The 25,825-nt window shown below is 38.2% G+C and overlaps 1 long non-coding RNA gene across 2 annotated transcripts; it reads right to left on the bottom strand.

Moving 5' to 3' along the window:
- Window positions 1-7,768: 7,768 nt before the first annotated feature.
- Window positions 7,769-24,074, bottom strand: LOC127381352 (uncharacterized). 2 transcript variants are annotated; one of them, XR_007888703.1, is made up of 4 exons: window positions 20,525-24,074; window positions 19,524-19,605; window positions 17,322-17,482; window positions 7,769-14,277 (listed from the first exon to the last, which is right to left on the bottom strand). It is a non-coding gene; the product is annotated as an uncharacterized LOC127381352 (long non-coding RNA). The 2 variants fall into 2 exon arrangements; XR_007888704.1 differs by lacking the exon at window positions 19,524-19,605.
- Between the last annotated feature and the right edge of the window lie 1,751 nt (window positions 24,075-25,825).

Raw genomic sequence — 25,825 nt, 5'->3', positions numbered from 1 at the left:
TAATTCACAACAATTTCCATAAGGGAGTTCATTTCTGACACATCAGACTGCATTTGAAAAGCAAAGCTGAGTAGCTGTGCTCCCAATTTACCTGGTCTTTTAGAGAACTCTTGCCTTTCAACCTCTTTACAAAGTAAATAATTAAGCAGTTATATTGTAAGGGTCAGTTAATTGTACAGATAAAGGGCTAGCTTGGATAGCAAAGGCAAAGAACGATAGTGTAAAACAAAAGATTGGCCTAGAGAAATATGAAGAGCTGTGGGCCACAGAGACCAGTAATGACTGGGAGTGACTTCATTCCTCGCATGCACGTCTCTGGCCAGGGCGAGGGAATCTGGCTGAAAGGGAGTGGAGTCTACTCATGACACGTAACTGGGCAGGGATTCAGCTCAAGGGAAAAGAGTCATAAACATCAGAAGGTCTTGGGCAGAGCAAGAGCAACAGGATATGAGTTACTTGTGGGCTTTAATTGGGACAAGTGGTGGTATTGAAGACCGGACAAGTGAAAATGTTATAGCACAGCCCCTACATTGGGCTTCTTACAGACTTTTTACTGACCAAGGGAGGGGCAGTGCTGGTGCTGAGGTAGGAAATTCTTACATGCTTAGCACTAGACACGACTCAGGGCAGATAAAGTCATCTCCAGCAGCCCTTTCAAAACTTTTTTGAACAGTATTGCTATCGTAAGTCTGATTTATTCTTTTTTCAGGAACAAAGTTCAGGACAATAGAGAACATTATACAGGAGTCCAAGCAAGTTCTCTTTGAATGGTTGGAAAAATATTTATTTTAAGTGTACTCAATATTACAGTTTTAAACTGATGAGGCTATAACAAAAATGAGCAAGATGTTAAACTAAGAATGTAACATTAAGGATAATACCTTCCGGTTGAAGGCTGTATAGTTCTGGTTGTTTAAAACTACTTTTATTTAGCAATTTAACTTTGCTACTTAACAACTATCCATACATATGCTATAGACATTTTAAGGTTCATTGTTGTGCCAGAGAGGCCTCTTTGTTTGTATTTTTAGATCTTCCAAATATTTGTTTACCCATTTCCTGTCGGCAACATAGCTTCTGTAACACTGATTCTGCATCAGCCCACTCCCAATTTATTTTAGTATCTCCCAGCTGATGAGGGACAGATGGGTGAGGGCTGGGACTAGAGGAATGCTGCCCTGCCTCTGATGGCAGTGCAAGTTATGCAGCGTGCCTCCCCCAGACAGCTCTGAAATGCCTTTTGGGAAAAGGGGCCAACATGACTCTCTCTGTCACCAAAAAGGTTAGTGACCTACAAAAGTTTCACAGTGCATCAGCTTTCAGTCCTCATCCACAGGGCACTGGGAAGCAGTTGCTGAAGATTCGCGAGGTTGTTTAAGATCAAAGGAACAGGCACACTTGAGTACAACTATGCAACATTACTTTGAAAATTGGTGTGTAGTTTGAGCTATTGATAAGCTTCCTACGGTTTCCATCTTCACCTTGTCTGGCTATAGAATTTAAATTCAATTCTTGTGTTAGCCGACTGGGAATAATAATTTGGATTAACACATTTTGGATTAACGCTGTGTGAAGTGAAAAGAGTCAAATCTGGACCTGTGTCTGTGATATTATGTGTGCAACACAAACCTGTTTGCATTATGATCCCTTCTCTTTTCTGACCATAATGGTATAAAATCCCTCTGTGCTGAGATCTGTGTCTCCTGATCTGAAAGCTGCATCCTCCCTAGTCTTGCAGGAGGTAAGAGCAGCCACTGGAGAGCTCCTGCTGTGGAGCTGCCCTGACCATGTCTTGCAGATGAGAGAGGCAGGGCAGCAAGAAGAGGAGACAACTCTAGAAGCTTTACTCAGTGCAGGCCATTTAGATGTGGGATACTGAATTCCCTGAGTGTAACAGAAGTCAACACAAATGGTAAGACTCTTGTTCCACAGCTTTCTTTGGGAAATGAGGATGGTCTCAAAGATAAATGCTATGGGAAGTTGTGAGTCAAGTAAACAACGAGGGTTAAAGCAGAAATTTTTCTAAAGCACTGTTTACAAACTCAGTTTATAATGCTTACCAGTTAGTTTTTCACCTATAATGAGCATAGCATCTTTCCAAATAGAAAGATGGGAAGATTCTCTTGGGAATAAATCCTAATATGAGTGCAGGCAGCTGCTAGTTCGCACTATGCAGATGTGCACCTCATACCTGCCTCTGTTCCAGATTGTGTCACCCGCCAGTGTGATGGTTATCAGTATAAACTCAGGCTACAATTAGGGCAGATCCACTGAGAGGGTCTCATAATCCTGAACTTTCAGACCCTTCAATACATCTATTTAGGACTAAAACAAGCTCCTGGTTGACTCCTACCCTGTTTCTCCGATATCCTCTGGAAAGCCAGCCAAAGGCAGCTGTTTCCCCTGCTGTGGTGGCCTTGTCCCTGGACAAATGACTCAAGCTTCCTGCTGTCTTCTCCCTTTGTGTACAAGACTTCAGAACTCAAACGAGCTCCTGCTGCCTAGTTGTGCAGTCCCACACGTTTCTGCCTCCTCCAGGACTGTGCAGGGAGTGAAAAATTCCCCCACTTTCCTTCACTGCTTCTTGCTTCAGTGAGTGTGTGGGGATGGCAGTGGAAGGACACAGGGAGAGGAGGCTAAAAGATCCAGCAGAAAAGAAAGCTGATGGGCTAATGATGTCAGATCTGCCACATGTCTAGCAGGAAAGTAAATTTTATAGAAAATGTTTTGTAGGAAAGAGGAGAAAGTCTTTTGGGGAGGAAATAAAAGATTCAAAATCAGGAAAAAAAAAAAAATCAGAAGGAAAGATTTTCTTACAAACATCTTTCATTGTTCCCATTGAGAAGAAAACATTTTAGATGCTCCATACCACGAAACTGTAAACACACTGGAAATCAAGCATTTGCTAATATGTAGTTTCCACACTCATAGGACCTTTTTCTACATCGAGAACATAAAAACACTGCCTGAAAAGGTAAAATCTGTTTAGTTTGTATCTCTTAAGATTTTTTTTTTTTTTCCAGAAATCTGGGTAAGTGTGAAACTCCACTGCAACTGTAAACATTTCACCGGTGCCTCATATTCAGTATTGCCTGTACAAAGTACATAACCATAACAAGAAAAAGCTTATATGAATAATAGTTGGCAATTCTTTCCTCTATTTTATCTGTTAATGTATTTGTTCCTTCAATTTGACTTATAGTTGTTGCTATTAACCTCACTTCTATTTTTCTACCTGAATAATTTGTTATTCCCTAGATGAAGATCGCTTTGAAAATAAAAACTGAGTTTGGTAAGTATAATATTCATTCCTTATTATTAACCAGCTAAGATCTTCTTTATTTGCATGGAATACAAATGCATATTAATAATGCCAGTATACCTTTAGGAAATTACTATAATCACAATAAACACTCTGCTGTCTATAACAGTATGTTTCATGTTTATGGAATAGAACCTAGGGATAAAGTATGGGGTTTTGATTGTATTAACATTTTATATAAAGCATTTAGAGGCCATAATTTTTGTCTAAATATTATTGAATATTAATGAAGTGTTGAACTCTGTAGAACTGATGAGCAGCTCACATGAAACACTAATGCAGAACTGAAATCCATAGGCAATTACTTTTCATAATTCTCTTTGATTTTCCAGGAGTAGACCTGCTTGAGGTGAACACAGGCTTTGAATAAAAAACCACTTGAGTTTATAAATATGTTTACATTAAAATAACAATATAAAGTACATTTCTGAAGCTGACAATACGTATATTAACTGTACAATTAAATAGCTGATTCCAGTGTTTGTGACTGATATAAATATACTATAAAACAGAATTCTTCTGAAGCCTGGTATCGGTCGTATGCCAGTGTGTCGGTCTGACCAGAAGCACAGTTCTTGAAATCCCATCACTAAATAAAGCCCCACCCAGTGATCTGGAGTATTCTGAGAATCTGTAATGTATGAAGAGAGCAGGTCAGTAAATAATACAGTTTTCACTGAGTTAGTATAAATTGTATTCTGTCATACTATGTTCTTTCTGGTTTGCAGCAAGAGAAGGATAAATCAGTCCAAAATTTGCTAGACTTCTGTTAAGCTTTCCTTATTGTTCTTTGGCTGGGACAGGAAACAAAAACTAGTAAGCTATCGTCTCAAATTGCGCAAGCAATTGCATTCTTTGAAAACCATTATCTGCATGAAATCTTTCATGGCAGGAAATTACAAACAGCAAGAAATTCCTTCACAATGGGAGAGAAGCCCAGACTATTTTCTGTAGTTGTTTTAAAGTACAAAAAGTGCGGCAAAAAATGATTCAGTAGTCACTGTGATTCCATATACCTGTTTTGACAGTGGTCTGATCAATTTAGAAAGAGACTAAAGGTATTAAGTAAGGAAAAAAAGAATTGTTTGAAATCCTAAGAGTTACATTTTAAATCAGACAATTTGTAATTTCTCATGACTGACCACTGAACAAAACACAGAGGAAACAGCACTGGTGATCATATATGCATTTCTAGTTCAGACGTGAAAAAAGTGTACTGAAACAGTGAGAAAAAATGCCTGACCATTCATATCAGCATTTACAATGGTTTTGGAAACATTTGCCTACAAAGAATATTGGGGTAGAACTTTGGATCACATTGACATAGAATACAAGTCAAGCTGTCAGTGAATATTACATTATGACTCACTGTAAATGATGTAAAGTGGCAAAATAAAACTTAGAAAACATAATAGCCTGGATTCTAAAAATTATTCTTTTTTCCAGTGGACTTTTTAAAGCTGTACACTTAAACTTATTCGTCTATACAGCAATGATTCATAGTGAGAGACTGACTTTTGCAAAAAAGAAACATACTAACTGGCATTTGACTATCTTGATAAGAAGTAAAACAGAAACATCTAAGAGAAACTATACAGGAAGGAAATCTCTTACTGCTTAAATGCTGGGTTTCGTGTTGTTTTGTTTTGTTTTGTTAATTCAACCAGACCATGTTTCTTTAAGCTAACTGGATGGATGCTAAATATTCACATCTTTTTTCCCCTGTTAGCTTTCCTTGCAAAATTCACATTTCAAGGTACCAGTCTGGAAGCCACTGAAATACATCAGTAACTCCTCATTTTATAAAAAAAATTCTTTGTTAGATATTTGTAGTGTACTTAGCTCAGTGAAATTACTGAAGGGCAAAAATGACACAAAAAAGACCTATCGAAGTAATTGGCCATAAGGATCTCTGGAGATGATCCCCCTCTCCCCAAAAGATGTAATTTTTAGCTTTATTCAAAATGAGTAGACAAGACTGAAGCAAGAGGACTGGTGAGGAGTTCAGGCTGCTGCAGACATCCGGATGTGGTCAGTACATGATCTTCCTGACCCTGAGTGGGATATCCTGGGGAATTCCACATTGCTGAAGAAAAGGAACTTTGCCATCTTCAGAGCTAGGTCATGTCCTCATCTGCCATGCTGCAAAGGCAGGTGCCTCTACTCCCATGGTGCTTTTAAAATAATAACAACAAGTCACAGGAACACCACCCACAGAAATCATTGGCTTCATAACATTTCTATTTCTTTTTTTAAAAAGTTGAAATATTCCTTGTTGTATCAAATAGACTTAAATATTTTTGCTTTTTCCTCTAAACTAATTTCTCTAAAGATGATATAATGAGGAAGTCAGTTTGCATTTTTCTTTGGTGTGCTGCATTTATGTAGGACTGCTGGACAACCTCACCTCCCTTCCTGGCTGTAATCATCTTGCTCTGCTCTTTCTGACCCCATCTGCCAGTACCTGCTATTACCTTTCTTAACAGTGCTGCAGATTTCTAGTAGTCATAAATTACAGTTTTTACACTTAATCATTACTTCTTTGATTTGTTTATGTCAATGGCATAATTTAGATCACTGTTTTTACCACTACAAGGGTTGTCTTAGTGACCAAAGGAACAGGTATTTTGTTGAACTTATTTATTTACCAAGCTAGGATAACAATGAAAAAATTATGATTTTTTGTGCCTTCTTTTCTTTTTTTTTTCTGCTGCCTTCCAACATCCTCCATGCCTGTTACACTGTATAGCAATTATTCTTAATCATTTATTCTGTTAAAATTCAAAGTGTTTTAACAAGTTGCTGTGAAGGCAACTAAGTTAATTCTAAAGGAATGCATACCATCTGCTTGGTCAAACTCTGCCGGCAAGAAATGTCTCTTTCAAGCCTGTATTAATCATAATTTAGACATATATGTTCTGCCCTCATATATTAGGAGAGGGATACCTTTCCGTGGATCTAATTAACTCAGTCTCGCCTGTGGCAAAGCGCTCAGCATATATGTCAGTCTACAAGAGACTGAGTTGGTAATCCTGATCCCTTCATGGTGCTTCCTGGACTTGGAAGTGTCCTCTCAGAAAATACTATATTTTCAGGTTATGCTTCTGGGCTTTCTTGGAGACAGTGACCTCTGGCTTGACATCAAGGCCAAAAGAAAAGCTGATTTTGGTGCAGATAACAGCATATGAATGCTAGGAGTACTTAAGAACTAAATGTATAAATTATCAGTTATATTTTTATTTTGCTTCATATGAATTTCCAGAAGAATATTCAATTAGAAATTTGTACTCATTTCATTCTTGGAACCTAGTCTTGCATAAGCACAAAATTACCCCAATATTTAGAAGATAAAGCAGTAAATAATTAAAGCCCTGAACTTCTCACCATGAGGTGATACGAAGCACAAATATTTACGGTGTGAAATATGCTTTGTTATGACTATCAAAAACTTAGTATAAGTCTAAGTAATGGGTGAAAAAGATAACTATTTTGAGATAGCAGATGTCTTCTGTAACTGGTGTCCACAGTCTATGCCTCTGTTGTTCCTTCTCATGTGGTCCTCCTGAGGAGCGCAGAAGTGCTGACAAGGCAACATGAAGCATCAAAAAGTTAATTCGTTCAGTCAGTCATCCAGTGCAGTGAGTGCCTCCATAGATGGCTGGCACCAGCCAGGGGCAGAATGAGGAAGAAAAGTCAGTGGGTACAGGGTGGCAACTGGCACCATCACCAAGGGAAAAAACTCCTGAAACAAATGCCCTCAGTACATAAACTAGAACAAAATGTCACATTCAGACCACCAGTAAGGGAGCAAAAATATCTGGTTGTAATGAACATCCACTCAGTTGGTATGGAAACATTTGAAAAAAAGATTTAACTAAAAAAAAAAAGGGTTTTTTTGCTTAATTAAGGCCTTATAATTTATTCAAGGGCTCAAAAATACAGGAGATGTTTCTGATAAAGGAGAACAGGAGTGGTTTTCAGAATGGCATAACTTACTTCTCCAGCTTTGCTGTCTTCTGAGCTGCAGAGAAAGGCAGTAGGTTATTTTTTTTAATAGTGGTAACATGGTACTGAGATGCTGACATGTCAGTGGGGACACACAGGTTCAAAGGCACTTTTTGTCCCACCTTCTTTGTACATTAAGCAAGGGTAAAGTGGCTATTTTATTTGCATATTTAGGAAATGATTGTGTCCTTACACAACAACAGCTACTTCATTTATGTACAAGAAGGCCTTTATTTTAAAATCCAGAGAAAAATTCCTGTGGGAGAGTAATTTCACAGACTGTGGAATACTGTTAACAGGGTTAAGCACAGCTAAGAAGGCTTGCTTATTTCTTTGAGCTGTTAAATCAGTTGGACATACATCACACAATATATATCATGTAATGTAATTTGAAGAAAAAAGAGAAAACTGGACAAGAGGTTATACATTCATACACATTTTTATTTCAGAAAGGCTTTCTAGGCTAAAGGAAAACATGGAAATACAATTAAAATGTAACTACAGCAGTAGTTATTTATTTAAACAGTCATCTCATTTTGTAACTATACTTCCGTTCATAATTACTGGTTTAATATGATATCTTACCTATCATTCGGGGAATTATGTATCAAATATTGTGACCACTACTTACATGTCATATAGTAAATATCACTCTGCTGGCAAAAAATGGAACAAAACAGAACTAGAACTGTGAGACAGCTAAATGGGTGGATGGATGGATGGATGGATGGATGGATGGATGGATGGACGGACGGACAGATAGATAGATAGATACATACATACATACATAGATACATAGACAGACACACACACACACACAGATGGTTACATAAATGCACAGATACATAGATAGTACTTCAGATCTCTCAGGCAGCACATACTTTTTAAAAAAAGCCACACAGTTAACTTTCTTTATTAAGGTATCATTGCTTTGCAGATCATATACTTAGAAAAAAAAGGGGAGGGGAGAACCATGATTTCTGATGGCTCATCTACAGACAAAAAAATGTAGAGCTGGGCCAATTTGCAATCTGTTGTTTCTGAGGCCAGAAGGACCCACTCGATCACCCACCAAGTTGGGTCTTGGCTAGTTCCTAATCCATGCCAGGTACAGGTACTCTGAAGGGCCCTGCATGGTCAGTGGGGTCAGGATGAGGATGTGCAGGCAGTGACGCAGCTGAAAATGAGAAATTTTGCCCCAGAGCTGTAGCAAGCAGACTGCCAGGCAGCAAAGCCATGGCTTAGAGCCAGGCTGGAGTTGAGAAGTTTCATACAGCAGCTGCAGCACCTTGAGCCTTGCAAATGGGGGGAAAATCCCATGTGTCTTCTAGACCACTTGGGGATCTTTGAGTGGAGAGTATAGGTGGTATCCCAGAGGCATGAACAGGAATCAGGAACTTACCTGGGGTTTGGCTCTGTATTGAATTTTTGGACAAAGTTTTGCCCTGCCAGATCAATGCCATTCAAAGTATTTCTGTCATTCCTTTGGCTATAGGCAGAACCAATGTAATTAGGTACGGTAACTTCTGAAGTTTTATACTGAATATTTGTTCTTCCCTGTTTTGTTATATTTCTGTGTTTTTTTATTTGGATTGCTAGCCCTCTCATGCAGCATATTTAAGCACCAGCCCTGACTGAATTCACTGAGATTTAGCATTTGGGTTGGGCCGATCAACATAGTTCAGTCCAACAAGCTCTGAGCAGAGCTTCAGTAGCTATGACAAAGAGGAGTCAATGCCTCTATGGTGTGAATCACAAGAATTTGTATTTCCACTTTCTGCCACCCTGAAGCCCACAAGGAAATTAATTCTGCAGTACTTTGATGAGAGAGTTCATTGCCTGTCTTTTACTGGAACCAGAACTTAGAGTTATGGTTAGAGAACTAAACATGTACTTTCAAACGTACTCAGTTCAAAGAGAATGTTCATGAATAAAAAAACTTCTGGCTGTTTGCTACTGCATTCCAACACAGAGTGTAAGCAAATAGGCAAATTAAAGTGAATTGGAGCTTTCAGTCCCTTTCCCTCTGCAGCTATCCCTGGTGAATTCAACTGAATAAATGAATAAACCTCCTCTTTTAAATGAATGTTGAAACAGAGAAAAAAATTTAAATAGTACCAGTGGCTGACCATAGTTCTCCTCTATTCAGAAGTCAACTGTAATGAACTGTGAGGCTATAAATGGACCTCTATGTCTTTTAAAAAGAACTCTTTAAAACAATAGGGAATTCACACAATTTTATGAGATCTAACCATAAATACAGAGAAAGATATACAGGATTGGTTTTCATTTATTCTATTGCTATTTTTACATCCTTCCAACACTTAATGATGCTTGGGGAACTTTGTGTGTCCATTTTATGTGGGAGTGTATATATCCTCCTACTTAGATTGTTACTGAGGGAAGTTAGTGTAATAATGAATAGTAAGTAAAAAAAAAAAAAAACACAACCCTACATGACAGAGGCACACTGTTCTGGGTTGTAGGTGTTGTGGCAGATCTTCAGTTATGACACCCAGATAATTGTTGGTGACAAACCATGTATTCTGAAGCTGCTGCACTCCCACAAAGGGACCTTTGTTCGGCCCTGTGGATGCAGGCAAGACCTCCCGCTGCTCTGCTGCCAGCACGCTGCCATCACTGAGCCCACGTCTCCAGCGAGCACTAACCCACCCTCACACAAAGCAAGAAGTCAGAAGACCTCACATCGAGAGTGCACAGAGCACGGCTCTACACAAAACTCTGAAGAGAAAGTTTGCAGGAGCCCCACAGTCCATTATTTGAAAAAGATAATGTGGCTGTGCCTGCGTGCTCCTGAAGGGATGCTCTAGAGGCAAAGCCACTGAAGAGCAGCAAGTAAACGCAGTGCTCCCCACACACGAGGTTGCATTGCCTGCCTCTGCTTAGGATACTAGGTCTGTTTCTTTCAAGTTTCACTTCCAGATGGCATTTTCTTATCCAGAGCGGTGTCAGAAGTAAGCAACATACAGAGAAACAGGAGGCTAAAGGAGAACTTCTTGCTAAAGAGCACCATGCTGGATGTCTCTCACATCCGTATTTTCAAGTGGTTTGATTTTCACAAGGTTTGAGTATATGTCAGTTTCTATACAGGGGACTGCAGTGTATTCTGATCTTTGAAAAACAGGATGCATACACATTTATGTGAGTATATATATATATTCACACAGACATACACGCTTGGGAGTCTAATTTCATGCTTCCAGGTGCAAATATTTTGACTCGTGTCTTTTGTATCTACATATCCCATGACGTGTATCTACATAACAGATATGCACTAAATGAACAAATGGTGCTGCTAACAGCCCAAAGAAGTTATTGCCCATATAGTAGACACTATTTGCAATGCTGTATAGAATGCCTGCCCTAAAACCTGTAGTTGCTTTGTATCTGTGTTGCAGCAAATCTATCTCACAAGGCTGAGGATGGGCACCACGCCATCCTAACAGATGGGTCTGACAGCCAGGAGACCATGTATGTGCATCCAGTGTGGGTGAGACCGATGGGATTCTTTGCCAGGGAGATCTAAACAGCTGTCTGTTTTGGCTGTACCTACTCCAAGGAGAACGATATAGGCTTACATTACATGATGTCTACGCAAGCATAGAGATTGGAAGGGAAGAGTCACGTGTGTAAAGAAAAATCAATTCAAAGAGCTATGAATAAAAGACATCCACTGAGAAAAAGTGAAGCAGCATTATGGTACTCCACACCTCTCTGCCTCCCCTCTGTAAGACCAAGCAAAACTCGTCATGACAAGTTAATTTGTCTGAACATGCCAGCAAGGGTGCACAAACCTGTTGCACAGGCTTTCTTCCTGTCCCAGAGGCACACAATATTTGGTAAAACAAAGGCCTAGCTTTCAAATACTGTGCAGACACTGCTCTTCTATATCGTATAAAAATCTGCTGAATAAAGGAACAAGTCCTTTCAGTACAAAGAAAGAGAATTTAGCTTGTGTCTTTCAAAACATAAAATGTCCTGTGAACAATAAGGTATTTGCATGACTAGATGTTAAAATACTGTTTGCAAAAATTACCCCCTTACAGAATTTGCATCCTCAGGTTAGGCCTGTGTTGAAATGAAACACCATACGAGCTGTATTTATTTAGTGCTCTGCAAGGTTCAAGCACAATGAGTGTCATTTTCCTCACTGTCATACCCACACCTAGATAATACACATAAAGTCTGCCATCTAAAAATAATTAAGAGGCACTTCATCTATTATCTTGAACTATTTTTGATGAAAATTTAGACAGTAATCAGAGATTTAGCAGAGTATATGGAGTAACCAGTGCAGTTAGGTTATGAACAACAAAATTCAAGCTAAGATAAATATTTTTTAAAACATTTAGTTGTTCAGCAAACCAGCTGAACAGTAGAAAGGAAAAATTGCATACAGGAAAAAAAAAAAAAAAAAAAAAAGAGAAAGCACAGCCACACAAAGGTGAACAAGATACATGAGGAAAATTATAAAAGTCCTTCCTATACACAAGCTTAAGTGCCAAGTAGGGCAAGGGAGCTGGGAAGCATGAAAAAAGTAGGTATAAGGTGTTGTTAGCAGTTTTAAAAATAACCATCAGGTTTCCTTGTAAATTAAAAAGCCAGATTCCTGTCCTTACAGACACTGAAGGAAATTTTGTAACCAGGTTGTTTAGGAGGGGTGTTTTACTCCACCCCCAAAGTTCTCACCCTAGATGGATAATACTTTCAAAGGAGTATCTTCCCACCAGGATTGCACCAGCAATGCAACTTTCCTGCCCTCTTCTCCTCCCACCACAAGGGCTCATGCTTTTAGGATTGATTTATTAATTCTTAACTATACTTTGAAATGAAATGAAATGAAATGAAATGAAATAAAATAAAATAAAATAATTTTTTTAAAGAGTTAAATTCTAAGCCATCTGTTGCTACCTTGTTGAAAATGGCAGCTTATTGCACTGGCAGCAAGGGAAACCAAGCAGAAGTAAGCCGGCTTCCTTCCTGCTCCAGATTTTTCAGTAGTATTATTGTGTTTTGTTTATTGAATTAACACTTGCCAACAGTGAAAAGAGGGATGGTTTTGGAATGTGCAAAGTATTAAAGAGCTCAGCCACAATGCAAACATGTGGCACCAATGAATTTGGACTTGTGCTTAGCCTGAGGGTGTAAGAAGAGGGCAAAGGTGATGTAGAGGAACTTTATGCCTTCTTATTTGTTGTGTTGGTGTAGCCACCACCATGAGCTGCCTGCTGCCTCAAGGGCTGTTCTGGTATCTAAGAACACCTGAGATGTTTATACATTCCAGTTGGTCTTTGGGTTTTTTGCACCATTCTCTTCTGCATCATGAGGTATGAAGCAGCCATGGGAGTCCTAGAGACCCACTTACTCCTTGTAGAGGAAATTTTCTCAGGGAGAGAGTCTACCTTTAGAGATCCACTCTGCAGCACCATCAGGGCAATGTAGTCACAAGTGTGTGTGGGCATATATCACTTATTTTTAAGCACAGCATTTAAACTATAAAACGTACTTCATAACTTTTTGATACCTGAAAAATATTTTAGTTCTCAAAGTTTCTGAAAACTTCAGAAACATACTGTATTATTATCCAGATGATATCAATACATTAATATCCTGCCTTCTGCCAAATCAGATACTTTTTATTTGGTCTTTGGAGCCATTTTATTATAAACCTGACTCATCAAATAAAAAGTTATCCTGTCCCTGTACTCTTCAAAATTCCTAGTGTCCTTTTAAAAGAAGGAAAAGCACAATCTAAAAGGCATTGCATTTAAAAATATATTAGATTATTATACATAGTGCCGTATTTGTGATTACAGAACCTGCTACCTATTATAGAGCTTGTAGATATGTAACAATTATTTGAAACATTAGTGTTAAATCACATATTATCACTTAAATTTCAATATCTCATATATATCCAGTAAGGAGATATTTCCAATCAAAATAAATCACATAGGCTAACTGATTTTACCATTTAGAATTTCAGAGAAATTGCTTTACCCTTGTAGATGGACTTGTTCTACAGAAATTACAAACAAACATATTAAGAACAAGGTAGTGTTGTAAATCTTTGACTTTCAATTTAATTCTGCATACTGAATTCCTAAAACACCTTGAATTATTCAGAAAGCTCTGTTTTAATAGACTGGTCTTTAAAATGGAAACAAAACAAAACAGATTTTAAAAATTATTTAGGGAGTCCAGTACATCATTTCAAACAAGAACCTCATTAGTAATGGGTATTCTCGGAATTTCACAGACATCAACATATTCTGATATAAAAAAAACACAGGTAAGTTGTGAAGCTGTGAAATAAAAAGTTACAAAAGCTGTCTGGCAGAAAAACAGTGGTTGTGTATTGCACAAGCACTGCTCTCATTGGCAGCTGAATTGCCACAGAATCTTCATAGTGTAACCAATATTAGACCTTGGTCCTGGGTGCCCTAGCACCTTCTCTCTCTCCAGTCCCACAGATATGCTTGGGAGACCTCGGCAAACCATATCAGAACAGCTCCTGGGATTGCTTGTTTCTTTTGGGCAATAACTTAAATTCTGTCTCCTGAAATGATTCTAAAGAAAACCAATTTTGAAGGAAATCTTTCTTGTGTTTGCAAATCTGTACCTTTTTTCTCTTTCTGACTGTGCTGCCTACAACCAAAGATGAACAAAATACCAGAAGATAAGGGAAAAAAGTGTCGGACACTGAAAATGAATGATGTCATGTGATAATACAAATAAAACCACTAAATATTATAATGATAAATGCATGAAAATGAGAATAGTAAGTGTCCATTTCATGTTTAACGGAGTTTCAAAAATCTTAATATCTCTTCTGGCAAAAAATTGTTATTTATTTTCAAGGGATCTGTGAAAAGAGAACTTCACTCTTCTGCTCAGCAGTAAGTGGAATCTTTATTCCAGAAGACATTCTGGAATAGAAAAGAGATGAAGAAAGTTGGAGTTAGAATAAAAGTGAACACTGTAACTTAGAAGACAATTTTTTAAAACTCAAACAAATTTATTTTCACATTTTCATATTAATAAAAAGCAAACCACCAATTCATCTTGTTCATAGCTTTTATCCTGCTATGCATTGTATCACCTCCAGTTGCCATTTCCCTGACAAGACACTGCACATCAATTAAAAGTGGTAGTAATTTCTGATGGAGTGGAATAAATTGTAACAGGAGCAAAATTTTCAATACTGTGCTAGGAGTATCAAAACTCATAAGGTACCAGATGTTCATCAGTAGGCTCCCTGTGTAGTAAAATGGATCTCATTATAAAATCAGGAAGTATGTAAATAATCTTGAAATGGTGCAAAATTTAATAAAGATAGCTCATCAACAGACTAACAGGAGTGGGAGTAATGTTATGCAAATTAAGCTCACAGTTCTTCTACATCAAAGGAACTAGCCAAGCCAGATCAGAGAGGAAGGAACCATTACCATCTGCATTTCAGATCATCACTTGTGGTTCCATCATTAAACTTCAGAAACACTGAAGCATCCTATTACTACATCTTAACGGAAAGTGAAGCAGCATCACTCACCCTGTTACATATTTTGGCTCACATGCCAAACATTATTGACAGCTGAGGACCTTAAAGGCTTCTAAAAGTTGGGGTCTAACTTTTAAAATGGCAAGACTACCCCCCATCCAGCTGTCTGGTAGTGCTATCACGTAGCAGAGTCCTCCTGCAAGTCCTGAACTTGTAGAAAAAAAGGGGATTAGCCCACAGCACGACCCTGATCTGCCTAACAGGCAAGTATAGAGAGGAGGAAAAGTATACTATGCCTCATAAAGCACCTAAAGTAGATCAACTGCACTGAAGAAAGATGGCAGGGGATTTAGTTTTAAATGAAGATCAGTATAGTATCTTCATAGGCTTGTCCATGATTTAAATAAAACAACAACAAAACAAAAAAATATTACCCTTAACTTTACAAAGGTTGAAGACCTATGGGCTGGAAGACATAGATAAACAACTCACACAGATGGATTTTTGGCTGGGAGGTGTGTATCCAGCTTAAAATGTTCTTGTCTCATAGGATTTAGGCAGAAGGTCTGTTAGTACACGTACAATTGATGGAAAACAGCTCCTCCCCAATTACTCAACAGTTAAGACAGAAAAATCAACAGCACAGCTCACGGCAAAACAGTGGGCACTAAAACCGGACTTTGAAAGCACCTAAATGTATGCTGTCTGGATTTACCTGTAGCCGAATATTGACGTTTCAAAGCTTCATTGTAACTTGTTGTAAGGGTCTTATTGATGCTTATAAGGAATCTAGAGTCCTCTTTCGTCCTTTTTTTTTTCTTTTATTTTCTTTTTTTTTTAACAGAGGAATGCACCCACAATGGTCTACAGAAATACCTCTTTATTTTAAAGTCCTTAAAAACACATACAGTCATATACCGGTTCTCAGGTATGACTAACTTTCTAAAGGTATCTGATCCAAATAATCCTATAAGAGAGAAAGGCTCGGTCTAGGTTGGAATGTTTTACTGTTTCTATAGGAACAGTCATATCTCTGTACATTTTATACTAATACTGGTAAATCAATACACAGCCATTAAAATGGCATCAAGCTTTGCATGGCCACAATTGTTCTAGATTAAAAGAAGCCTTTTAGCTGTAGTTAAAACTCCTCCTAAAATAGCACAGTATAAAGTGAAGAAAATATTCTGGTTTTACAACAGAAATCATGCTGATACAAAATTACTGTGTAGATTGACATATTAGCACGTCATATTATTTTCCATGTGAAAAAAATGTTAGTCAAATTCCTTTGAAGGAGAAAAGAAGCATGTAACTGAGTAAAGGGTGAGTAGAAAAAGAGGAAGGGGAGAAGGGGAGAAGGGGAGAATGGGAATGGCAAAGGGAAAGGCAAAGGGAAGGGGAAGGGAAGTCAGAGGAGACACTGTTCAGTTTCTGTTGTGCTGGCATTTTATACGAATGAGGAAAGGTTCTATATTAAGACCACTCAATGTATTAGCTAATTCAAAATCACTAGCAAAATGCAAATATTAATAAATTACATAGATTAATGCATGTGCAGGGAGGTCTAAACATTTCATGATGCATGTTGTTGTGTAGAATTCCAAGTCTGAAAATCACCTTAAGAGGTCACCCAGTTTAGAACACCCTCTCAAGGCAGAGAGAACTAAATCTGTTTCATTGCTTATAGCTATTTGTTCAAACTTTCCCCAAACTTTATATGTTTATGGAAGAACAGATTTATGTCCATACTCCCAACCAAATTGGTTTATTTCTAAGCTTTTTTACTTTGTTGGTATTATACAATCGGAACTAAAAAAAAAATAAAATAAGATTTTTGTAGCCGTCATATTTGAAGGATGTAAGAGTAAGTAATTTATAGTGAGAAGAAAGTGGTTTACTGTCAACTAATGTTACTAGCAAAGAGATCTAAAGTAATATAAGACTACTCCAGCTGGTTCAAAGAACGTATGCTTCTAAAGGCTTGTCTGGCTTTTCCAGTTGTACCAGCTTGCCTGATCAAGGATTCCACATTTTCCTCCTTAGTTTTCCAATTAACTTTTATCACCTACAGGTCACAATACATACATATATTAAAGGATAGTGATACTTGTGGTTTAGGATTGATGATAGCTGTATGAGGCCAGAAAGAATGTTCCAGTGTTGGTAAAACTATTGTTTTATTTCTCTGTAGCAAATCTTTTGTTCTCTGAAGCAAGGACTACATTTCACATCAGCATTTTCAGTCTTTATGGCACATGATTTGTGTTTAGTGAATAGAGAAGAAATCTTCCATTGCCTTCATACTGCTCACAAGTTCATATGAAAGTCACCAGTCACCGGAAAAACAATTCTGTCATTTATAACAATTCATTTTATGAAAAAAAAAAAAAAAATAGTATCAATTGTTTACATGTTTATCCCAGCACAGCAAACTACCGTTGCTCTCCACCTCCTTTGCCATCTACTTACTCAATTGATTGAGACTGTGTGCAACAGAAAGCCTGCTGACAGCCTTCTGAAGCAGTTCTGCATCTCCACTGCTGGTCTTCAGGTTCCTCCACTGGTAACACTTGTGGGAGTAGTTTTTTTTTGTCTGTTCCTGGTATTCTGACTGGCCTTGTTCACAAAACCTCAATATTAATAAAAGCAAAATTGTATTAATTGGGTTGTGAAAATATGAATACTCTTAGATACATGAAAATATTAGTAAGATAGAACTATTTCCTGAATATAATTTAAAAATAAAAATAATGCTGGTGAATCAATGGGAAACAATAATGTTTCTAAATATATATCAAGGAATAAACGTGTCTTCTGACTGAACGATGGAGTTAATTCATTTCCTTACACATGAAAAAGGAGGAAACTAAATTTGCACCTTGCCAAAGAAATCACAGTTGGAGACAACTGATGGCTTAAAGATAGCAAAAAAAAAAAGCATAAAAGGAAGAAAGGCTTGATTCCTTTTAATTTTGTAAAAAAATAAGGAATATATTTCTGAAAAATTCCTGGTATACAAATCTTCATAAGCAGATATAGGAAGTTATTTTGAATCCGTAATTGTTGGGTTTGATACCGTATTTAGGGAAAGCCCCTAAAAAAGCCCAGCAGATGTTTTGAAAAGTCACTATAAGTATTTGCATCTTCAAATGTTATATGTAACAGATTTAAAACAGAATGGTTATGCTAAGCAGTAGTTCTTTATTAAATACAGCACAAGGTGTAACAATGAAGAATGAAACCCACAGTGATGCATAGAATTTGAGAGTTTGTGAGTAATGTTAGTATGGGGAGAAATTATTGGAGATACAATTGTTTCTCACCTTAAAAGGATAAAACCACATGCTTACTGTCTTGCATGTTATAAAATATGATGAAAGTTAAGTCAGTGAAATGAAAAAAAAAAAAAGGAACCAATTAATAAGGTAGCTGAAGTTCTCTGTACTGTGATTTTATCATAAAAGTTGGTCTGGGCCCTAGTTAGTTAGGGAGTGACACTTGCTGGTGAAAATAGCATCACAGTAGATCTTATCTTAAAGGTCTTGCAATCCTAGCTTCTCATGGCCCAACATTATCTTTATTTGTAAGAAAAGTAATATATTTATGGTATGATAGATTTTTCAGACCTGTGCAATATCTTTTAATATTTTTCCTACTGAAAAGGGTGATCAGTTAAATCAGAAATAATTTCTTCTAGGTGAACTAAAACTTTTTAAAAAGTAGTACCACTGCCAAGATGGCTGACTGGATTCCCTCTCTTATAGCATAACAATATTTTTTGTATTGCATTGTTTTTAAATGTAACTTTTAATTACTACAGAACCTTAGAAGTTAGCCACTGTAATCAACAGCAGAAATAGACAGCAATTCAAAGTAATCAAACTCCACACAACAGACATGAACAGAATGCTAGTAAAGAGATAAAATGCAGTATGTATTGCTGCAAGAAAAATGGCTTTTTTCTGACAAAATGTAGGGTAGGTTGTGATAGCAGCAGTATTGATTCATGGCTCAACCCCACAACCAAAGTTTATGAAGACCGTTTTAAATGACTAGATGGAGCTTGAAGGAACATGTTAACTGAAATACCCAAGCATGGAAAAGCTGCTTTATAATGAAATAGTTGTTTGTCATGCAATCTCCATAGTGTGATGAAGATGCTAAAATTCCATATTTGGCTGGAGGACACTATTTGTTCCTAATTTTCACTGCATGCCACAAAGACAAGTTGTCACTTGAGCTGCTGTAGTTTTTATGGAAAACACCTTTGTAAAGCCTTTGCAGACATGACAAACCAAAAGCTTCTTAAAAGCTGTGCAAATTTCAAAACCTATTGGACAAACATCTAAACCTAGAGAAAACCTGGGCCAATGCAATCATTAAGTGTCATGCAGGAAATTATTCTGTTAGGTGAAAGATGTAAATATGAAAAATAAATAAATTAGGTGCATAATTTGAATAGCAAAATTTAAGTAATTGCTTCTGGAGACCCAATATGAAAACTTTCTCTAAGAAATATTAATAATTTAAATCTTAGGGCTTAGGTGAATACATTAAAAGCTTGCTTAGTAAATTATTTGAAATGGGTATTAATGGCATCCCACTTGTTCCTGATCTATCTGTTCCATTGCTAGAGATTTACTGTCAAAAAAGTCATTTTTCACCTCTTACCAGTATGAGAGACAACTGGTAAAACTCCAAGGCTATGCACTAAAAACAATGATCACTGGAATGATGGGATGTAGCCTTTTACCTATAAAAGGATTATTTTGAGTTATTAATCTGCATCAAAGGGCAGAATGATTTTAGCAAAATGCAAAAATAGCTTGTGTCCTACAATTATGCTAAGGCCTAGAATTTTATAGGCATTTTCTGGGAGTGCTGCCAACAGAATACAGCTCCTGTCCCACATTATCTACTCCTCCTCCACAAGATACAGCGTAAGCCATGCTGAGCACGTGAGCTGTAAACTTGCCTCATGTACAAACTGAACAGTCCTTTATCCCAGAATGAACACTTGCACAGATGATGTCTTCAGTCTTCTGTACCAGTACCTAGTACTAAGGACTAGGAAGACTTGGAAGCTGAAGCCCTCCTGCACTTCTGTTTTTAGAAACAGCAGCTGAGACCCTGGGGGGAATGTGGAACGTTCGATGACTCTGTAGGTCCCAAACAGCCTCCCAGTTGCTGAATGTCGTAGGAAGCAACTGGCTCTAACTAGAGTTAACATGATAACAGTGGTATGTGCTGGATACCTTTTGGGTGAACATCAAAAACTTACCATTGCTAAAACATACCCAAGGGTTCCACTCCAAGTAGCCTGTTCAATTAGAAATTGGAAACTGGGACTACCCATGAAATTTGGTGGTAAATAGAAAAGAATCATAGAATCATAAAGGTTGGAAAAGACCTTCAAGATCATCAAGTCCAATCATCCATCCTACAGCCCCTAACCACTAAACCATCTCCCAAAACACCATGTCTACCCCTTTTTTGAACACCTCCAGCGACATTGCCTCCACCACCTCCCTGGGCAGCCTGTTCCAATGTCTCACCACTCTTTCTGTGAAGAAATTTTTCCTAATATCCAATCTGAACGTCCTCTGGCGCAACTTGACCCCATTTCCTCTTGTCCTGTCACTGGTCACCAGGAAGAAGAGGCCAACACTCACCTCACCACAACTTCCTTTCAGGTAGCTGTAGAGAACAATGAGGTCTCCCCTCAGCCTCCTCTTCTCCAAGCGGAACAGCTCATGTTCAGCCGGCTGTCAATCAGCTCCCCCAGGTCCCTCTCTGCTCCCCAAGCCTGTAGCGCTGCTGGGGGTTGTTGTGGCCAAAGTGCAGGATCTAATATTTGGCCTTATTGAACCTCATGCTGTCCAGTTTTTTATTCAGCAAAGTGTATGCCCATCCAAGCCATGAGCAGCCAGCTTCTCTAGGAGAATACTGTAGGAAATCTTGTCAAAGGCCTTGCTGAAGTCAAGGTAGACAACATTCACAGGCCTTCCCTCATCCAATAAGCAGGTTACCCTGTCATAGAAAGAGATGAGGTTAGTCAAACAGGACCTGCCCTTCACGAACCTTTGCTGACTGGGCCTCATCACCTGGTTGTCCTGCATGTACCGCATAATGGTACTCAGGATGATCTGTTGCATCAGCTTCCCTGTAGTTCTGCGGATCATCCTTCCATCCCTTCTTATATCTGGGGGTTACATTGGCTGATTTCTAATCTGCTGGTAGCTCCCTAGTCAGCTGGACTGCTGATAAATGATGGAAAGTGGTTTGGTGAGCACCCCTGCCAGCTCTTCCGGCACTCTTGGGTGCATCCCATCCAGCCCCATAGATTTGTGCACATCTACATGGTGTAGCAGGTCACTGACCAGCTCCTCCTGGACTGTGGGGGGATCATTCTGCTTCTTTTCCCTGTGGCCTAGCTTAGGGAGTGGGATACCCTCAACATAACTGGTCCTGTTACTAAAGACTGAGGCAAAGAAGTCATTGAGCACCTCAGCCTTTTCCTCATCCTTGTTTCCTCCTGCATCTAGTTGAGGATGGAGGGTCTCCCTGGTCTTTCTTTTGTTGTTAATATACTTATAGAAGTTTGTCTTGTTGTCCTTTACCATGGAGGCCAGACAAATTTATAGCTGGACTTTGGACCTTCTAATTCCTTCCCTGCAGAAAACGCACATGAAGAGCAAAATGTTTGCAACAATTGCATTTTGCTCAATTAGCTTAGTGTGGTACAATGGGGAGAAAGGGATACACCAAGCAGGATGAAGGAAAATGAAAGAGGACTTGTCTTCTAATTGAAAAATTGGAGAGGACAGAAAAAAATAAACCTCATATATTTACTGTCCTGTATCCACAGAGCATTGCTGCAGCTGCTGCTTTTTTGCTGCTGAAAGCAGAAGTGGTTTCCCAGGCATGGCAAGGAATTTGAATTTCTGATTATGAGCAAAGGAAACAGTAGGAAACTTTGTTCCACATTTGTCAGTTCTTTCCCATTGCAGCAGCTCCTGGAAGAAGGCAAAGGTGGCAGTTCATGGCTGTGCACCCTTGCAAAACTCATTAAGACTAAGCAATGTCAGGGATAACATCTGTTGCTACTGTCTAGCTAATAGGATAATCAAGTAGGATGACAAAGTTGGCCAGCTGATACTAAGGAATGATAACTCCTCACCCAGAAAGAAGCTGACCTCCCTAGACAAAACCATTCACTTACTGATCTGAAAAAATTACGTATTATGTATAGAGATCACAGCAATAATGAAATATCTTCAGAAAGTGAAGAATATGCTAAAAAGACCCATCTGGAGATGAAGCCTTGATAAAACCGAGGGAAAGGAGAAATCGTTTTTATGTATATACCTATAAATAAATAAATTAGATTGCAAAATGTATCTTTCATACCAGACATCACCTTGCAGCAGCAGTTGGTGATGGGGAACCATGTCATGAGTCTCAAGAAGTCCCTTTAGTAATTTGGAAAGCCCTTTTTCTGAGCAAATTTTTTCTCTCCAAATGAAACCATTTTTGGGGATCTCTTTGGGAACTCATGCAGTCTAGATCCACTTTAGCTTAAGAACATTTACTGGTGTCCTGAATGAAAACCCTGTATGCTTTGGAAGTGTCTCTATATTGAGCTCTCAAATGAATCTGGAAAACCTCAAGGTCCAATCGCAAGTATCACCTGGCTGAAAAATCTATACTCCTCTTTCAAAGCAATAAAGTCAGCAGGGACTAAACGTGTTCTTGGGGAACCACCAACCTATGAAAACTGAAGTCATATAAACCCAACAACCTTATGAGTTACATAGATTGCTATCAAAACTAACTCCCTAACACCAGATGCAAAAGTATTGTAAATACTTTTTTTTTCATTGAAAGTTTTAAATTACTCAAACTGCAGCTCAGCTCTGCGTATAGAAAAGGAATTATGCATTTTTTTGTTTGTTTGTTGCATAAGCAATTACTCAAACTTCAGTTGCTGTTACAGGATACTGATTGACAGAAGTGATACAGACATAGGCATCCAAGATGCTTTCCAGTCTGGACAACTCTAAACCAGAATGCTGATGAAGTTACATGTACATAAGTACACAAGCAGCAGAACATATCTAAATGCCCTCTTCTAGGAGATTACTCTTGAAGTAGGATGCCATTTGTTTTACACTTCACTTCTGATTGACTTTTCACTTTGTCTCTGCTCATAAACTACAATTCTGTTTTACAAATGGCTCTTGTGTGCCGCTCTGTGCCAATTCTTGCACACTATTTTGATAACTGATTGTAGGTGAGCCAGTACAATTAACAGACTATTAGTGTTAAAGCAGAAGGCTAGCTGTCAACAGGACTTAACACCCCTTTGATACTAAATGAACAGTTTTCCCATAACTGCAGTACAGGATGCAACAAAATGCTTGGTATAAATAAGAGATAATGTAAGGTTGCCTGCTGATCTATTGGCAATCATTAGCATAATAGCTTAGTTTAATTGGTTACCAATTTTTCTGAGTTTCCATCATGATGATATAAAGCAGTGGTCCGTGTTTAAAGACACATGCGGTACATTTTTTCTGTATGTACAGTGCATTTTTTTCCTGTGGACGTGCTATTGCTTTTTAGGCCTGAAGGGCAGAGGTTGTTCTGACACAAGTTGTCTGTATATCCATGACAAAATAAGATATCATTGATGCTTTCAATACATAAACTGTCGCGATGTTGGAGTACTGTCCAATAGTGATCATACATGCAGGTTGTTGACGTTGTTGGTAACATGTTTGACAGGGTCCCACCGTGCTGTTGGTAACCTTTTATTCTATGTTTATAACATCCCCTGAAGAGAAGCAAGCAATGAGCACATCTAGGGAGGAAGTCAGGCTTGACGCAACAGCTTTCCTATACGGCCTAGCACGGATTGTATAGAGGTTTTTGGCGATGTCTTAAATTCAGAACAATGGGAATGATATGATGCAAGCCACTGAGTAGGTTCCACTGTTGAGTTGCTTAAAGAATAAAAAGGTAGGAAAATGAGACTCTGGAAGCCTAAGAAGGAAATACATGCAGTGTTAAGTTCTTCATGCTTTCTGAAGTGCAGGCAACAATTGTGTTACAGCTTTTGCTTTAAAGGCAGCCATGATAACTCTTCACCGTTTCAGTGAATCTAGGTTGCTGGAGCCCAGTTTCTTAACTTAAACTTACAAAGACTTGTTTTTTCTTGTAAGGATTAACATGTGAGACAATAGAAGGTGGAATTCAACAAGAAAAGGAAAATGCTGAATTTGTGTCTTGAGATTTTTTTGCTAACGTGTTCTTAAAGCTAAAGAAAGACTAAGGAGACATACTTAACTTCTCATCTATTAAGATGAACTCATCTGGTGCTGCCACCTCCCTTACACAGGGTTAAAAAAAACCCAACAAACATGTCCTCCTTCTTTACTCACCTGGAAGCATATCCTAATTCTAATTTTTTACATGCAGCATAAGAGGTTATGCCACCTTGAGAATAACTGCTTAAAAAAGGGGAAGTAAATCACCTATAGAGGCATTAGCCTGCATTGTCCTGCTGTTAGGATTTCTGGACATGATACAGCTAGCCTGTGATCTTATAATGAATGTACTCATTGTTTTCAACCAGGCACAGTAAGTTCAGGTTTTTTTAAAAAAGTCTCTAAAGCACCACATACATATCTACCTAGGAAATCCTGGACAAATACTCTCTGAAAGTCCAGTATGGCTTCAGTGTTAATCCGATAGAAAAATTGAAATAAGGGTGTGCACGTGTGTGTCCATTTATGTGTATGTGTATTTCCTTACGGAGACTGTTCCTGAAAGGCAATGGGATGACTTGCTAGAGATGCAGCCGAGTGGTGCTGCTGTCAATAACTGTAGAATAACGTAGGGTTACGAGTGTTTCAGTGTAAAAGAAAAAACACTTCATTAGATTGAGGTTAGTCAACAGATGGTGTATAGACCACCAATAGTCTATAAAACATCAGATGGCTGGTGCAATTTCTACACATAACAGAAGTGTCCTTGACATTGACAAGTCAGTACATGCCACGTAGCAGAAATGTGAGCTGGATTTTTATAGAGATATCACATCATTGAAATGGTGAGAACTAACAAAAAAGTGCTTTGGTTATAAATAAAATCAGGATGGTTAACATTTTTGGTAAGCAATATGCAAAACCACCCAAGTTGGTCTGTAGACTATTAAAAACCTGCTTGATTCTTTGCTTAAGATTTGCCTGTCATGACCACATAAGCAGGAGAACTTCAGTTGTAGTGACCATCAAACACTGGCCATATGCAGTTTTTTACTTAAGTGTACTAAACGTCTCCTTGCAGGTGCTAACCAGGAGTATTTGTGAAATAATACATCCTGGTGGGTGCTGGCAGTGCTGCTCTAAGTTTATAAAGGAAATGTAAGACTGTGGAAGGTCTTACCAGTGGAAGTATAGAGAAAGTATGTTCAAGTAGACTGGCAATATCTTACATAGGTGATATGTAATGCTTCTGCCATCAGATACTAGAAAAAAATTACCTTTTTTCCAAAAAGTAGAAAAACCAATGAAGAGACAAAGGCAGAAGTTACAAAAGCTGCCAGAACTCACACAATGAAACAAGAACTTGAGTTTACAGTATAAGGAAGTGGACCATGTAGACTCACCATTGTTCAAGACAACTTTTCAAAAAGAGATGGATGCTTCTGCAGAAAAGAGGGAGATAAAAATTACAATGGTTGGAAAATACCTCAGTGCTAGGCTCCAGATGAGAGATGAATCTAGTGCCTGGAGAGTAATTTGAAATTGACAAATGTTGCTGTGACACAAGCACCATTTCGATCAGACAGCAGATAGGAACTCAGAGGTGGTACACATTAATAACTTCAATTGCTTTCCGTAACTGTTACAAATTTAAAAGAAGCATTGTCATCTTAAAAGCACAGTAGCAACTGGTATGGCCTTCTC

The sequence above is a fragment of the Apus apus genome, chromosome 2 (genome assembly GCF_020740795.1).
Source record: "Apus apus isolate bApuApu2 chromosome 2, bApuApu2.pri.cur, whole genome shotgun sequence".
NCBI classification, from domain to species: domain Eukaryota; kingdom Metazoa; phylum Chordata; class Aves; order Apodiformes; family Apodidae; genus Apus; species Apus apus.
This window is presented reverse-complemented; position numbering and strand designations above follow the sequence as displayed.